A 15,539-nucleotide genomic window follows, 5' to 3' on the forward strand; every position below is an offset into this window, starting at 1 on the left:
CTTGCCCCACTGCACTTCTGTCTCCCCATTATTGGGGTTAGGGATGGGGGCAGGGTGAGCGTGAGGTTGATCGTGGGGTGGGGGTGGTCACATGGGGATGGGGGTTAGAGGTCAGTTGCTGGCGTGGGGTGAGGCGGGGTCAAGGCAGGGTCTCTCCAGAGCCCTGGGCTGTGGAGGTGTAGGCAGGCCTGGCGCTGTGCCGGGGGTGGGAGCCCTGCCTTTCCTGGTCATGTCATTCTCCTCATGAAATATTCAGGGCCCCTCTTGCAGAACAGCAGCACAAGCCAGTGAGCAAGGTGGCGTGCAAGAGCCTCCCGCAGGGCACCCCGGCACTCCCTTCCCCCACCCGCAGCCAGGGCCGGCTTTATGAACGGCGGGGCCCGATTTGAATACCCGGTGGCGGTCCGTGGCTTCGGCGGCACTTCAGTGGTGAGGGGTCCACTCCCGGTCTTCCACAGCACCGAAGGACTCCCCCACTGCCGAAATGCCGCCAAAACCCCGGAGCGGACCCCCCTTCCCGCCACCAAAATGCTGCAAAAGTCCCAGAGTGGATCCCCGCCCTGCTGCCGAAATGCCACCGAAGCCCTGGAGCAGACTCCCACCCCACTGCCGAAATGCCACCAAAGCCCCGGAGCGGACCTGCCTCCCCCGCTTGCTGCTGAAATGCCGCCTAAGCCCCAGGTGAGTAACCCCCCCCCCCCCAGCCACCGGGTGAGTTAAAAAAAAAATTAACAGATGCCTAAGGCGCGGGGCCCCCTTAGGCGTGGGGCCTGATTTCGGGGAATCGGCTTAAAGTCGGCCCTGCCCGCAGCCAGGGGGCGCCCCATGCCACATGAGCCCCACTCCCACCCCTGCCCCTCACGCGGCTCAAGGGGGCCTGGCCGGCCATGGGGGGGGAGAACAGAGCCCAGCCCAGAGCAGCCAGCGGACACGGGGGGAGGTGTCTGCTTTTGTGTTTACAAGAGGAGTTAAAGCTGCACAGGGCTGGGACCGGCTCAGCCTCCCCTCCGCAGCTGGCTGGTGTGAGCCATCGCGTGAGGGGCTCTAGCTTCTCCCCTCCCTCCCCCTCCCAAAAAAACCCCCTTGGCTGAGGGGCAGCTAAGGTAGCTCAGTGCATCTGTATCTCTCCGCACTTCCCTGCTCCCCCATCTCCATCTGTAATGTAGTTACCAGTGTTCTATCCTCCCCATCGTACAGAGGGAAACTGAGGCACAGAGAGGCTCTGTGTGCTGACACAATTCCCCTCCCCCCCAGGAAAGTTTTCTGAAATGATGCCCCTGAGTGGGAAGCTAATGGGAACGTAGTCTAACCAGAGGGAGTGCTGCATGCCTGAGTCTGCAGGCAGCCTGAAACAACAGCTCTAGCTTGGGTACTAGCCACCCTTATTCATCACATGGTAGCTGTTGACTCTGGAGCCTACTGATGACCCTTGTGGTGCCAACCCAGTGAAATATGGCTCTGCTGCTGATCGAAGTGAGCGAGGAAGGAGAGGAAAGATGGAGAGAGACTCGTTCTCCTGAGGGTGGGGCTTGGTTTGGGGGGCGGGGCTTAGAAGGATGCAGCTCAACCACAGTGCAGCGTGGTGAAGTGGTAAGAGAGGTTTGCCCAGCCCCTGCTTTGGCAGCCGCTGCCAGCCCCAAATTCACTCCCCGTCGCCCTGTCCCTCCCACAGTATCACACTCTCCTGCACAACAGCTGCAAACACACATGCAACTGAAAGGGGGGGGGGAGGCAGGCCCTTTAAATCAGGTTGGGGGAGGAAGGCACCTGAAGGCAATGTGGCTGGTCCTTTAAAGTGGGGGGGGCATGGGTGAGGCAGCTGGGAAGGATGGGGCTGGCCCTTTAAATCAGTGAGACAGGATGGAGCTTGCAACTGGGGGCCAGGCCAGGCCCAGCGCCTGCCAGCAGGGCGCGTAGCCACGTACCATGGGGAGCAGCAGTGGGGCTCTGGGGTCCCTGGAGCACCCCAGAGCTGCCCACTGCACGTCGAACTCGCTGCCACTCAGCCAAGCCCGTCACTGCCCAGCTGGCGGCCCATCTCCAGAGGCTGGGCGGGCGCCGGCTGCGCAGAAACGCCTGGGAAACGTAGCGGGGACAGGGAGACACAGAACAGTAACACAAGGCCCCAAGGCAGCTCTCCATGGCTAGGTTCTCTGGCAGGCCGAGCCCCGGGAATAACCTCGCTGCAGACCCAAGAGCCGGGAAGGTGCGACAGAGCTGGGAGCGTTCAGGATCAGCCCAACGGGCAACGTGGACTCCTGGGTTCTATTCCTGGCTCTTCTGCATGACTTCAGGCAAGTCGCTTTCCCTTCTGGGCCTCAGTTTCCCCTCCCACTCCTTATCTGTTCAGGCTGTGAGCTCTTTGAGGCAGGGGCTGGCTCTCATTGTGTGGCTGGGCAGCGCTTGGCACAAAGAGGACTCTGGGCTTGGCTCAGGTCCGTGTAGCATCCAGCACAACAGGGACCCCAACCCTGATGGGGGGCTGGGCAGCACCTGGCACAAGGGAGGCCCTGATCTCGGCGGAGGTCCATGGAGTGCCTGTCACTGCGCGGTGCCCCGGCATGACAGGGGCCTGATTTTGGCTGCTGCCTCTAGGTGCTACAAATAGTAACGTTCTCTCCACACCCTGTGACAGGAGCGAGCCAGGCAGCCTCTCCCGGGGGTCATCGGGGAATTTGGCCTCCTGGCCACAACCCACTGGGCAGCCATGCAATCTCCCATTAGCGAAGTTCCAATGTAATGGCTTGAACAGCTGTTGGCCGGGGGGGATCAGGGGGATTAAGTGGCAGGAAAGCAAAAGATAAACATCTTCAATGGTTTTATCTCTTAAAGCCTAAGGCTATTAGAGAGTACGGGACACGATTCAGGGAGATGGCGGCACCGGAGGGATCCCCATAGCGTGGCAGCTGGTGGGATGGGCCAGGGGTGCTGATCAAAGCTACGGTCTCGCTGCCTGATGGGACCAACCCCCCTGTGGTAACGCCAGGGGGGTAGATCCACCCTGCTGGGGCTTGGCGAGGGAACAAGAGCCGTAGTGCAGGACCAGCCCAGCCAACACCCCTCGCTCACGCCCCAGAACATCTCCAGTGGTGAATGCAGCATGGTGCCTGCCCACCATGCTGGGGTGAGTCTCCCCTGCCCTACAGCGCCAAGCCAGGTGGTCTAGAGGGGCCGGGGCAGAGGGGTGACTCAGAGAAGGGGGGAGATGGGAGCCTCTTAGCCCGGCAGTGTGGGTCTGTGCTGGCAGCGGTGGGGGGATGGGTGAGGGAAAATGGCCCAATGCCCCCAGCTTCTGAGCTGGAGAGCCAGCACATGGGGCTGTATGATGCCCATCCAGGGTCTGAGGAGACAGGCAAAGGAAGAGCAGGTATTTAGCTTAACAAAGAGCAGGTTATGGGGGTGACTTCATCACAGCCTAAGTGTACTCGCATGGGGACCGGATATTTACTAATGGGTTCTTCAGTCTAGCAGGGCAAGATCTAACCCGATCCAACGGCTGGGAGCTGAAGCGAGACAAGTTCAGCCTGGAAATGTTTACCAGACACAGTAATTAGCCATGGGACCCACGTACCGAGCCTTGTGTGCTGGGTTCTCCAGCACTGGCAATTTTGCAATCAAGAGGGGCTGCTTTTCTCAGCTCCGCTCTGGGAATGATTTGGGGGCAGCTCTCTGGCCTGTTACACAGGAGAGCAGACGAGAGGATCACAATGGTCCGGTCTGGCCTTGGCATCTAGGAGGGAGCCAGGAGTCCAGGGAGTCAGACCTTGGGCTGATCAGGTATCAGAGTCTGCGCAGCAGAAGAAACCAACTGCAAGGGGACGGCACATTGGGGTGCCCATGTCTGGGGGTGCCATGCCCAGTGTGCCCAGTGTAACAGACTGAAGGGTAGGAAAGAGACAGGCCCCCGGGGCAGACCCATCCCACCTCCCCCCATGGCCAAGTCACGCACTGCAATAAGTCAACCCCCCTGCTCCCAGTAATCGTTTCTGTGCCCAGGATTGGGCCTGCTTTCCCCACCTCACTTCTGGAGAGGAGCCGCTGCATTGGGGCAAACCTCTTGGTTAGCCCAGCACTGCCCTCCGCTGGAGGGGAGCAGAGATGTGTGTCATGGGCCCCATACTTCTCCCAGCGATCGACGAGTCCCGGATGGTCCCAGTGCTGGGGTGTGGGAGGGGCACTCTCTGGGCAGGAAGTCTCTGGCGAGGCAAGGCTCTGCGCAGTCCAGCAGGGCGCAGTCTCTGGGCAGGGGGCACTGGCAGGGCAGGTTACAGCCAGGCACTCCCTGTGTCTGGCCCAGATTCCCAGGCCCCCTGTGCCCAGAGCACAGCACCGCGTGTGACATCACAGCAGCTCACTGACCCACTTTCCAGCCAGTCAGCGAGCCCCACGAGCGCCAGGTCTCTGGGACGCAGGGCACTTCCCGCACGCACTGATGCACACACACAGTGATACACACTGACACACACACAGTGACATGCACGCACACACCGATGCACACGCACTCATGATCCGCCCAGAAACATTAGCTACACATGCACACACACGGAGAGACATGCAATGGGCACTGCTGTGGGAAAGCTCGCAGCACCGCAGGCAGGCTGGCACTGCTACAGGGAAGCTTGCAGCGCTGTGGGCAGGCTGGCACTGCTGTGGGGAAGCTCACAGCACCATGGGCAGGCTGGCACTGCTGCGGGGAAGCTCACAGCACTGTGGGCAGGCTGGCACTGCTGTGGGGAAGGTTGAAGCACCATAGGCAGGCTGGCATTGCGGCGGGGGATGATCGGAGCACCATGGGCAGGCTGTCACTGCTATGGGGAAGCTCACAGCACTGTGGGAAGCTGGCACTGCTGCGGGGAAGCTCACAGCACCATAGGCAGGCTGGCATTGCTGCGGGGGATGATCGCAGGCAGCACTGTAGGCGGGCTGGCACTGCTGTGGGGAAGCTCGCAGCGCCGTGGGCAGGCTGGCAGAGCTGAAGTCTGTAAGGTGACCCATGCCAGCGGCTATGCAGACAATGCAGGGGGTCAGGTTACCAGCATGAATGTTTAATGCCCCACGGCCCTGTCAGACCTTCCGAAACCCTAGAGGTGCCACTCACCTTACAATGCCCCCCCCACGATACAGCTGGGCCCTTCCCCCCACAACCAGGCAGCTGAACCCCCCCACCCCCACCCCTCCACCGCCCACCTCCAACCGCCTCCGTGATTCATTGCCCCTCCTCCAGCTTCTGGGCTCTCCCTGTCCTATCGCTGTGCCCCCCGCCTCTGGGCCCCCAGATCTTGTCTCTGGGCCTCCTCCCCACAACCTCCCTACACAGGGACACAGAGAAGCCATTTTGCCCCAAGTAACGGGGGGCGGGGGCAGTAGGGCCCAGCCTGCCCAGAACATAGCCAAGGGCCCCTCTATCCCCCCCTTTCCCTCGCTCACCATCCCCCATCTCTCTCCTGCCCTCCTCTTGCAGGGTGACCCCTGGTCTTGCGGGCTCAGCTCTTTCTCTTCCCTGGAGACAGTCCCTTCATCATCCTGCCCAGATCTGCACACCAAGCCCGGCCTGTCCTCCGCTGTCCCGGGCACACACCTGCCTGCCCTCCTCCCCCTGGGGAGCACAGCGGCCTGGCCCCACACACACCCCCCCAAAGGAGATGAGGGGGAGTTAACCCTTCCCATGCTGGGGGCGGGGGCGTACCAGGAAGAACCCTTCCCTCCAGGGGTGGGGGGAGCAGTCAAAGAAGAGGGGATCCCTTTGGGGGGGGAGAAGACCCGCTTCAGTTATTGATGCTATTTGATGCCTGACCCCCCGCCCATGACCTTTGGTGCCTACCCCATGCACCCAGAACACCCCTTGCCAGTGTGCGCCTGCCTGCTCAGTGTGGGGAGGGCGGGAGGAGAGGCACAGGCTGGAGAAACGGGGGGCAGGCACAGGGGGAGGAGAGATGTCCCTAGGACACTGGAGTTTACACCCCACAGTGACACCCATCTCGGCACGATCAGCTCAGGCTCTGTGCAGATTCAGGCAGCGTGTCAGTTACACACAGGGCTGTTCACACCCCTCCCAGCAATGGGCGCAGGCTCTCAGCAGACTCGGGCAGCGTGTCAGTTACACACAGGGCTGTTCACACCCCTCCCAGCAATGGGCTCAGGCTCTCAGCAGACTCGGGCAGTGTGACAGTTACACACCCCTCCCAGTGATGGGCTCAGGCCTTGTGCAGCCCCAGGCAGGATCACTGCATCGCTCACACCGGGGTCACACTTTGATGTGTTTCCCGAAGGTGAGGAACTTGCTTCTTTTTTTTTAACTGCCAGCGGAGCTGGATGCAAACCCAGGAATCCTGGGCTGGGGCTGCAGCTTGGCTCCGCAGCACCTGGGCCTGAATCCAGAGGCCCTCACCTAAGCTGATGGACGTGTGGGTGGGGCAGCTGCATCTCCTCCCTCCCCTGCCCTGTCACCCAGGACCTGGGCCTGGCCGGAGCTAAGGCAGGGCCATGCCGGGAGCCGCGCTGAGGTGGGTGCCCCGACCCAGGATCTCAGCCGTGCAATGGGCAGGCTAGTGCAGGGTGTGCTGGGCAGGTGGGGGTGAACCCAGGGCACGCTGGTGGGCACTGTCCTCCCCCTCCCCCCCTCCTGTGGCCCCATGCGGGGTAGGAGGGGGTTGGCAGCCCCTGAAGTGCCCACCTGGCACATGCAGGCCCCTGCCCTCCTGCTGTGATACTGCCTGGTTCCCCACTGTCTCCCCTCCCCCGTTTTGTGCCCCTCCCTCTGCCCTCCCACCCCCTCAGCCGCCCCCCTCCTGTGGTGCAAGCCCAACACCTTGCCAAGCGTTTGCAGCCCTGACTAAGCGAGAACCTCCCACTCCCAGCGCCTGGCCTGTGTTAACCCTTGCCTGACCCCACTCCAGCTGTGCTGCTGGGGGGTTCCCTTGCTGGGAAGGGGGTGCAATGACACAGAGAGCTCGGGGGGGCGCTGTGCCCCCCTTCCCAACCAGGACACGGTACGCTGGGGGGCACGGGCAGAAAGCGTCCTGAAGACTTGGCTGGGGAACCGTGGAGGGGGCGGAGGGAGCCATGTGTATGTGGGGCAGGGTTTTCCCCCTGGCAGAGCTGCACCAGGGCCCCCCAGTGCCCACTGGCAGGGCAGTGCCCAGAGGGGTCAGATCCCCTGCTTAGGGACCCCTATCTCGATGGCCTTGGGGCAGTGAGGATGCTTGGAGGGGGCAGCCTCACCCCCTGGATTCTTGGGGAGGGGGGCAGAGGGGTGCTGGGGGGGCTCAGCCCTGCTCCCTGGCTTCAGTCCTCCTCCGTGATCCCTTTGCCATGTTCCACCCAACACGCAGCCCTTTCGCAGCATCTGCTGGCTGCCAAAACCAGGTGGTTTTCCCTTTTCCAGCCCCTCTCGGTGCCTTCATTTGCTCATCGCTGCCTTCTGCCCCCATGCCAACTTTGGGGGGGAAAGTCCAGCCCTCCCCCCCCAACAACATCTGGGCCCTTCCCCACATGGCCAAGCCCCTCCCCTCCCAGCCCTGCAGTGAGCAGTCGGGGGTCCCTACGGCAATGGGGTCCCCTTGCCGCACCAGGGCGGGGGTTGAAGGCAGACAGAGTGGGGTGTGGGGCGACATGCTGCTGTGAGGGAGACCCACCACCAAGGCTGCTCTGCCCCCCAAGGGCACAGGGGCCCATCCCGGTGTCCTGGGCATTAGTACCCAGTGCTGCTCACCTCGCCCTGCCCTGACTGCAGCTGGTGCCCGTCTACACAGCAGCCAAGTGGGAGATGCCGTTCCTGGTCCCTGCCTGCCAACACCCAGCTCCGCTGGGCCTGACCCCTCAAGGGTTAATACTGGGGGCTGCCTTCCCAGGGAACCAAGACAATCCGGGGCCGGGCGGGGTGTCCTGTGACCTGGAGACCCAGCCCGATCACCCCCCTCCCCAGGAGGGTCAGTTTCCTCGTGCCCCTGCTTGGAGAGAGACCACACCACGCATGTGGCTGTGCCAGCCCCAGATGGGGCGGGGGGAGGGCTGGGGCCCACACCCTGACCCCCCAGCCCCTCCCCACTAGGCCCATGCCCCCCCTCGGGTGCCGGGATTAGAAGGGGCGCAGTCCAGCTTCTTCTAATAATCTTCCCGGCAAGGGGAATTACTTCCTCCTGCAGGGATTAGCATGGGCAGGGAGAGGGAAGCGAAGGGCTCTGGCTGGGCTGGGGGGGGGCGGTGTGGGAAGGGGGACTGCCCCGATTGCCTGGCTGCCTCCCCACGGCTCTGCTGCAGAGCGGGGAGTGTGGCATGGTGCCACGCCCCGGGGTGGTCTGTCCCCGACAAGCAACATGGTGTTTCCACTGCCAGGCGGGGCGGCCCAGCGCTGACCACTTGGGCTGGGCCTGAGGCTGCCGGGTGAGACCCCCCCACACACACACCCCTCCCCCAACTGGTGTCTGCGCTCCCCAGGGCTGCGGCATGGCAGCCCCCTGTGCCCATGGGAAGGTGGCCCACCCCGGTCTGTCTGGTATGGTGCTGCAGCACCACCGGCTTGACATGCACCCGCTGGCATCCACAGCTTGACCCATGGATTGAGTGGGCACCAGCCACGCCCCTGCCCCTGGCCAGCCGGTGTTGTGGGTGGAGCTCTCACTGGGCAGCCAGCCACTCATGGCCCATTGCTCCTGTCCCCTGCTCCCACGGGCAACTGGTTCTGTGCCCCACCCCCAATGGGCTCTGGGTACAACTGCCCTGGGAAGAACTGGGACAGGATCCTGGCCTCTCGGCACGTGAAATAACCTCAGTGCGAGACAATGGTGAGAAGGGTCGTATAACACGAGGGGTCACGGTGGGGGCAGCCACCCCTAGTGTGGGGGCACAAGGCCTAGTGAAACCCAACCAGTGGGAGAGGAGTGGTGTCTAGTGGGTACAGTGGGAGGAGGGGCTGGGAGCCAGGATTCCTGGGTTCTATCATTAGCTCTGGGAGAGGAGTGGGGGTCTAATGGATAGAGCAGGAGTGGGACTGGGAGTCAGGACTCCTGGGTTCTATTCCTGGTTCCGGCACTGACGTGCTATCTGGCCTTGGGTAAGTCACTTCCCCTCTCTGGGCCTCAGTTTCCCCCTCTGGCCCATGAGGAGATCAATACTTGCCCACCCCACAGGCAGGACGGGGAGGCTCCTTTCATGGGTATTTGCCTTGGGCCCTTTGTGACACCCGCCCTCCCTGCAGGTGAGTGCATTAAACCCAGCAGGGAAGCAGGCTCTGCCCTGGAGCCCATCTTTTAACCGCAAACGTGGATCTCACCCCTGGGTTTATTTCCTCGGAGCAGTGCCAGAAAGGGGAGCAGAGCCTTCCCTGCTTGCCCCTGTGGTTGGGGACGCAGCCAAGGTGTTAGTGAGGCCTGCCCATGCCCTCTTCCTGCCTAGCGAATAGGAGCACCCACCCCATCTGATGGAAGTCTGCCTGCTGCATCTCCCTGCCATCCATTGGCATGAACTGAGATGGCAGCTACCAGCATGGTGCTGGGTTAGAGAAAAGATGTGAAACAAGAACTTCAAAGAAAGAAAGAAAAAGAAACGCTGCGTCTATTAACGTATAGAACCACAGAATCTCAGGGTTGGAAGGGACCTCAGGAGGTATCTAGTCCCACCCCCTGCTCAAAGCAGGACCAACACCAACTAAATCATCCCAGCCAGGCTTTGTCAAGCCTGACCTTAAAAACCTCTAAGGAAGGAGATTCCATCACCTCCCTAGGTAACCCATTCCAGTGCTTCACCACGCTACTAGTGAAGAAGTTTTTCCTAATATCCAACCTAAACCTCCCCCTCTGCAACTTGAGACCATTACTCCTTGTTCTGTCATCTTCTACCACTGAGAACAGTCTAGATCCATCCTCTTTGGAGCCCCCTTTCAGATAGTTGAAAGCAGCTATCAAATCCCCCCTCATTCTTCTCTTCTGCAGACTAAATAATCCCAGTTCCCTCAGCCTCAGTAAATGGCCTTTAGACTCAGCCCTCGCAGATAAATCATATTTCCCTTTGCCCCTCTCTAGCCTGTTCCAGCCCCACGGCTCAAAGCCCTTTGTCATTAACAAATTAGCCACACGACCCTCCCATCACTCCCTTTCGACAAATGCAGAAACTGAGGAACAGAGCAAGGCAGGGACTTGGCCAGGGTCACCCAAAAGGTCAGAGCCAGGAATAGAACCCAGGCGTCCTGGCCCCCAGCCCAATGTTTTAATCTTCTTCAATGTATCACAGCCTTGCTCCTAACCCTGATCCTCTTCTGGCAATGGGCAACCCCCCCTCTCCTTTTTTTTAATTTAGTGTGTGCGGGAGGATTCGGCACCGGGCAGAGAGGGTCTGGGATTGCCATGGGCGCAGGGTGAGGTGGTCTCAGGGCTAGGGAGACTAGATGTTCTGTTTTTAAAGGGACAGTCCCATATTTAGGCCCTCCCGACTTTTTCTTAAAAATGGGCAAATTGTCCTGTATTTTCTGTCTCCCCCTAATCTGTCCTGTCAGGTCCTGCTGCTGGTCAGATCTCTGCTCGCCAGCCGCCTGAAAACCAGTGGCGGGGCAGAGGGGGATCCAATGGCTGCTGATGTGGGTGGGTGTGCAAGGCTGGTGGCGGGGTGAAGATGTAGCATGTGGGGCCGACCACACACACACACAGACACACACACAGACACACACCCCCGCTGGTCCGTCAGCACAGCCCCCGCTGCGTGCCAGCTCTCAGCCAGCAGGGCTCCAGCCCCCATCCCGTTCCCAGCTGGCGCTAGCTGCACACTGCGAGCTGCAGTGGCTGGTGAGTGTGGCAGGCGCTAGGCGGCGGCCAGTTACGTCTCGCCTCTGCTGCCCACCCACTGGCCCTTTATGTGCTCCCCCTCTCGCTGGTCTCTCCCTGCTTTGCATCCCCCCAGCCCGGCGGCTCCTCCATGCCCCCTTGGCAGGGCACCTCGCACTCCCAGCGCTGTGCGGAGAACCAGCCCCCGGTTGGAGAGCCCTGCAGCCTGGCCGGCAGGCTCCTTCCCCCACTGCCTCTGCCTGGACCAGTGCCCCGGGAAAGCCCAAGACCTTCTGGCCCAGGGGGGCTGGCCAGGAGGAGCCGAGCCCTGCATGTGCCAAAGCCCCGCACAGCGCTGCCCTGGGGAAGCCCCTCCGCCCCTCAGCCAAGCTCCGGAGTGCTGGTGGGGGAAGCGATTTCCGCCTGTTCACTCCCCGAACCTGCAGGCTCCATAGCAGCCCTCCAGGCAGAGGCTTAGCACCCTCTTCACCCACCCCCCCACCTCCCTGGGCCCTGTCCCAGGGGTCACAGGGCTGCTCCATCCCCTAGACACCTGCTGGGCCACCTCTCTGGCTGGGTTTGCTGAAGCCCCTGCAGTCAGGTTCCCTGGAGCCTGGTGCACAATGCAGCCTTAGGGCTGCAGCCGGGGGGCAGGAAGGGGCTGGGGTATGTTGGTGGCCAGCAGCGGCCTGGAGGTGTTAGCTGCCTTTTGAAACTGTGGGGGCAGGAAAGGACAAGCTGCTTCCAGTGGGGGGGGGAGAGACACAGGCCAGGTCATCCCTTCCCGTCCCTACCCTGTAGCTGGAAGCAGTTTTGATCCCTTCCCTCAAGCTGCTGGCCACATTCTGGTGTGAACCTGGCAGAAATCTGAAGAGCTGGGGTATGAGACCCTGCGTGTCCCGCCCCCCCCCCCCCCCCTCCATGTGTTGCCTCAGGAAGATGTGGCGCCACGTACCAGGAGAGGCAGGTCCATCCCTGGGGTCCAGCCAAGCATGGAGGGTGGAGAGCACCAGGAAGGGAGAATTGGGTCAGTCGGTCACCGCCGCTGTGCGGGAGAGGTGTATGGGAGTGTGTGTGTGTGTGTGTTCCCTCTCCCTGTGTGTGCATGGGGGGGTTGTCACCCCTCCCCATGTGAATCTTAAAGGCTTAAAGATAAGAAGATAAATAAAAAGAATTCAGCTATTCAGTATTTCCTTTTAAGGGGCTCAGTCAGCTTGATGTTAATTGGAACGGTTGCACCGCATAGTTCTGACTGATTACTGTTGAACTCACTCGAATATGAATAATTTTACCAGGTGTCTGGTGTTCAGCCCAGGGAAATCTGCTGAAACCCTACAGAGGGCTGACTGGTGGGGTCACTGGGCCGAGGGCACGGCCTGCGTTACCTCACTGAATTCTCCTTTGATTTTTGGAAAAAAAGAAGAAAAACTAAAGAAATTCTCCCCTCCCTCCCCCCAGGCAAAACTCCTGCTGTTAACCTAGATCTTCCTGCAGGGTTCGGCTGCTCTGACCAGGGCACCGTCCAGCCTGGCTTTGCATTGCAGGAGAGAGAGAGAGACCCCAGCCCCCCACCCATGGCATCCAGCAGCTGGGGCCAGGGACCCCACACAGTGCACAGGCTGATACGTGACTGAGCCCAGTGCCAGCCCTGCTGCAGCTGGCTACTATGGAGACACGTGAGGGCACCAGCATGGTGGGGGGGGACTGGACCCACCAGAGCTGCCACGAATGGCACAGGTGCTGGGATTTCCCCACAGAGCTTGGAGAGACAGAGGCTGGCGGTTGCACCCTGACGCAGACCCCAGGAGCCTTACTCCCCCCACCCCACTCCTTCCCTTACCCTGCCTGCTGGCGAGCCTCGCCCTCGGCCGGCGGGTCCATCGTGCTTGCCGGCGGGTCCCTGGCACTGAGAGACGCAGCCCAGCGTGCGGCAGAGTGGGATCCAGACGCCGCGGCTATCATGGCTGGGAGCGCACTGCAGCTGCCAAGATATTGAGGGGACAGCAACGGGGGACAGAGCCCCTAAACACAACCCCAACTCTGGGCAATCATGTGGGGCTGGGCTTCAGCTCCACCAAGAGGCCCAGACCCCCCAGGGGATGGGGCAATAACATCCGTGTCACTGATACTGCAGGGCCCCCACAGCACTTTTCAGGGGCCGTACGCCCTCGGCACGCAAATGCAGCCACCTCTGGGGGGAGGCGCAGCAGCTGTTATTAACACCACAGCAGAAGCATTTAGGCAAAGAAACAGACCAAAGCGTTGCCCAAATGAAACTCCCTGGGGCAGTGAGGGGAGGCAGAAGGTGAATACAGGGCTGGAGTTTCGGGGGGACAGCGAGGAAATGCCCCTGTCCTTTTGGAAAGTGCAACAGGCTTTTCCATTATTGCACCTAGGCCAGGCCTCATTTTTCAGTCTCATCCGTAAGCTAGAACCTAAGATGGCACAGAGCCCCCTAGTGCCACATTGGGGTCAGCGCTGACTGTGAGGGGAGAGCGCCCCCCTATCTAGTCCCCCCAACCCACTCCCTGCAGCACAGCGCCCCCTAGTGCCGTGCTGGGGCATTGGGGGCTGCACTGGCTGTGAAGCAAGATCGAGCCCTACAGAGCCCATACCCTGCTCTTTGTAGCATGGCGTAGCCAGCACCCCAGTGGGGCATTGGGGCCGGCCTGGTGTGGGAGGGAAGAGTGCCCCCTACTGAGCCCCCTGTGACAAATATAGGAATTTGTGTCACATCTGTATGACTCAATGCGTGCCTCAGTTTCCCTTGGTGCGCTGTGCGGCTGTGCACTGAGCGTAAAGCGCAGGAGACCCGAGGTGTCTGGCACACGTAACTGCATGGGGTGACCTGAAGGACTCGTTAAGGGCAGACTGGCACCAACGCCAATCACTGGCAGAGCCTACAGAGAGAATGGCAACCCCAATGACCCCCACCACCACCACCACCACAGAGCCACAGTTGCCAGTTGTTTTGCTGCACACGCCGTCCCCGGGAAGTGAAGCTTAACCAGGCCCGACCTTGTTCTGACTGGGTGATCACAGGGTGGCAGGAGGCTGCAGCGAGTGGTACGGCCAGTCACCATGGAGGACACGGGGCCCAGCAGACCGGAGCAGAGCCCAGGGCCATCTGGCCCAGTTTCCCGTCTCTAATAGTAGCTGGAAAGTGTAAGAACCCCGCGGGATCTGATGTGGGATAATCTGCCCCCCCTCATCCCCCACCCCGGGTCTCATCCTCATCACTAGTAATCAGAGATTGGCTTAAACCGGAGCTCTAAGATCGCTGCCCCAATGCAGGCAACAGTCACTAAAACTCACTCTAGTCTTGTTACCCACAGAAATGGCCAGTCCCTTTTTGGGGCCCTGCTCTCGGCCTCACTGCAATCTTGTGGCAGGCAGTTCCCCCGGCTAACGGTGTGTTGTCTGAAATAAGCCTTTCCGCTCTTGTGGTGGGAATTTGCCCCCTTTCCACGTCTCCAACTGTCCCCTTGTGTCAGGACGAGAGGAGCAGCTCCAGCTCTCCCTGTGGTATTTTATAGACTTCCATCCCCTCTAAGGTAACAATCCCCCATCTTTTCAATCTCATCATTGGAGCATGGGTCCAGGCCCCCCGCTCATTCTCGTCACCCTTCTCTGAACCCCTCAAGATCTGCACCATCCTTGTGCGGCGCATGGTGTCCGGAGGAGACTGCGCCATCCACTGATATGAAAGCGCTATAATATCCTCACTATTATTCACCATCTCGTTCCTTCGGCATCCTCACAGCTTAGCTGCTCCGACCGTGGCTGCGCATTGAGCAGAGCTCTCCACTGATCTGTCTGCAACGACACCCAGGCCCCTTTCTGAGCTGCAACAGTTATTTCAGACCCCTGGCAGGTGGGACGCGGGGTTCAAATTCTTCCATCTCCTTGCATTGGGCAGACACTGAATTCCAGCTTCCGGCATGCTGGCCGTTCCTGTCCCTCTGGGCTCCCTCGCTACGCCTTGGCTGACCTCACGCACTGGGTGTGGTCTCCGTTGCAGCTGCTGCTGCTTTGCCACTCACCTTCTCTGCCAGCACCCTAAGAACTTAGACACGGGAACCCGTGCAGAGCCGGCAGACCTGGCATTAACCCTCTGCCAGGATGGAACCTGCCTGCCTGATCTTGCTCTCCGATTCCTGCCTCTTGGCCCGTTTTTGATCTGGGGTAAGACCTGAGCCCCTGTTCTTTAGACAGCACCTCCTGAGGGGCCTTGTCCTGAGATTCCTGGAAGCCCCAAGAGAGCTGGGATATCACTGGGGTGGGGCCCAGATCCCCTAGACACAATCACTACCAGGCCTTATATTTGCCTTTTTATTTCCTCTGAAACATACAAGCAGAACAATAAATTAAACCCCCCACTGGCTGGAGAGCACCGGCGACGGGGGAGGGGAGAGAGGGGGGTTTACAGAGAGGAGGGGGCAGGGGCCCATTCCCACCCCTTCCTGGCCAACCCCTTGGCTGGTCCCCGGGAAGGGGGGGGCAACACCACAGAGAATGGATGCAACAATGTCTCTGGAAGGTGCCCAACTGTGGTTGCTCCCCAGCGCTGCGATTTCCAGCACCTCCCTTCAGTACTGCCAAGCCGGCCCCTGCACCCATCCCCCGAGGGGTCCGCAGCCAGACTCAGAACTCCCCGTCGGATCTGATCCCCCCTTAGTACCAGTTGTGGACATGGCCGTTTGCTCTCTCCCAAAGAAGAGACGAATCGGAGCACCTGAGAAATACGCACCCAGCAGCCACTCGCCCCAGACACCTCCCGGGGCC

Source organism: Mauremys mutica, chromosome 4 (genome assembly GCF_020497125.1).
Source record: "Mauremys mutica isolate MM-2020 ecotype Southern chromosome 4, ASM2049712v1, whole genome shotgun sequence".
Classification (NCBI taxonomy): Eukaryota; Metazoa; Chordata; order Testudines; family Geoemydidae; genus Mauremys; species Mauremys mutica.